Source organism: Montipora foliosa, chromosome 3 (genome assembly GCF_036669935.1).
Source record: "Montipora foliosa isolate CH-2021 chromosome 3, ASM3666993v2, whole genome shotgun sequence".
Lineage (NCBI taxonomy): Eukaryota > Metazoa > Cnidaria > Anthozoa > Scleractinia > Acroporidae > Montipora > Montipora foliosa.
The window spans coordinates 61281375-61283874 of NC_090871.1; positions in this window are offsets into that span (position 1 = coordinate 61281375).

Consider the following 2500-nt stretch of genomic DNA (forward strand, 5'->3'; position numbering starts at 1 on the left):
TAACTAAAATAGTTATAGAAATGACAGAATGTTACGAACCCATCCTCAAAACATTCGAACTCGTAACACAGAATTAGACATGAAAATGTTTATAATAGGACGCGATCAAGTGTTTTCTATTAACGACGCACATAGTTTGGGCGTTTTATCATTCTATTTAAGCCCAAGCAAAATTATCCTCTCTTAAGAGCGTCTCAAACTTTATACAGTAATGACTGTCTTAAAAGAAAAGGTAACTTATTTCATTTGCACAGATCAATTTAAAAGGGGCTCTGATACTCTCTTTTGCTTGCGGGGTAATTTGATTATCAGCACATTCATTATTTTAAACAATGTCATACGCGCTGAGAAAAGGAAACAACATTCTCGTGACACATGACAATTAGCAAAGCCATAAAATATAAAGTAACTTCATATCAAAACCTGTGTGAGTGGTTCAAATGGACTCTAAACTAAATATGCCTTTCCCAGTTCTGGTAACTAAATACAGTTGTTACGACAACAGTTAGGGAAATCAAAGTGTTTCCATAGTGGGCTTCTTCATTTCCTCTTCGTTTTCAATAAACATTACTACATGTACTTCAGTATTGGCTTCACAATACTCAGCGCTTCGACATGCGTCAATGTACTCTTGGACAATTTATGGAACGCACTCTTCCATAACCATTTCATAATTCCTTTTCCATCTTCTCTCCATGTAAACGGTGACAAACTTGGGGGACGATCCGATCAAAAGTATAATTAGAGCTTTTATCGCCGAGGTAGCACCCTCAATGAAATTCATGATCAACAAAAATTCCAAGAAGACAAAAATCAGGATTATAGCGACTTTGAAAACCAGCACACAAACTCGTTTTCTGATGGGCATAAGTTGTCCTGTCGCTATGTAAAATAGTTCTTCTGGAATGATCATCGTATTGTCTATGTTTTTACCGACGGTTGGTGCATTTTGGGCTTTTTCTGGATGTGTCGACATCATCGCAACCCCTTCTTTTGAGCCGTGGCTTTGTCCATTTGAGCGGTAAAATTTAAGGAGTTTCAACCCGAGATCGTGGTACTCCTTTGTGAATGAGCTGTAGCAACTCCACGAGTAATAGCATACAAGGAAAAACAGGACTATAAAAGGCATGCTTTTTTCGGAAAGCGAGAGAAGGTAGGCGACCATCAAAACAAAAACACCCATCGATGCAATGCACAACACGACATAGGCTCCAAAAAAGACAAGAATTTCAATGAAGCATCGCACGAAACGTACAAATTGCCAGCGTTGTAAAACCTCAAGGGGTCCACTGAATACAAACCGTGCTTTGGGAAAAAGACAAACTGCTAATGGGGATGTTCCAAACATTTGTAAAAGGGCAATGCATGACATGACAGTAAGTAAAAGAATAATGACAACTGGAATTGAGCAGGCTAAAAGGAGAAACCCAACAACACCTGAACAAACGCACTGTTTTCCTCGAGGAAAGGATGTCTTGAGACATCTTAACAAAAACACCAAGTACCTCAAGGAACAAAATCCAACATTCCTTAATTAGTAATGGTTGCAGACGCAGGTGAGTCATAACATGTTCGGGTAGTTCACCGCCGCATCGGTTGAATTTTTCACAAATTTGACATCGCTTCTCCTCTGTAAGCCAATTTTTGAAATGATAATCGCAGACAGCCTTAACAGCGTAACACACCAGGCACACCATCATAAATGGCTGGAACAAATCTGAGATATAAAGGTAAATATTACCATAGGTCCACTCAAATGGTTTCCCTCGCGATGGTTGCTGTAACCAATTGTAAAAAACAGCAGGTGGTAGAAACAGAAGTGGGTACACAGCAAGTCGCAAAATAAGCAATCTTGTGTCGTACTTCATAAAACACGTATCGACCGTGGAAAAGACAAAGTTTCCAACTAGACTTCGAAAACTGACTGGACTCGCTCCTTTCAAAAAATGGTGACGCTGACCGTTCACCAATGTAACTGTTGGAGAGAAAAGACAAATAATAGCAGGGCTATAATAAATAAAAGCTACTAAGGACACTATAATTAACACTCCCTCAGAAACCGGATATCGTATGCCATTGAAAATCATTCGTGATATGACCAATGTTGAGTTGCCTCTGGTCACACAAGCTTGCCGACTAAACTCGTCTTTTGAACTACAATCAAAGGTTATAATGTCTTCGCTAATGCCATGCTCTTCGAGATGACGGCAAAGAGAAGAAGACAAAGAGTCATTGTTAAAAGTCGAGGCTGTTTCCGTTGGTTTTGTCACAGTAACAAGTGGCTGCAAGCTACAGGACAGTTTGACATTAGAAGAAGTAATCCAACCGACCTCAAGCAGTGTATGAATTATGCTTTTGACTTCGCTTGCAGGCAGCCATATTGTGAAATATTCTGTGGCATTTCCGCTTGTTTCTCCGTTTGTTTTTCGCATTTCTTGTTTACCTTCTTCTTATATTTGACCATAAAGGCGATTACTCCCATCTTGTCAAAAGCAGTCGT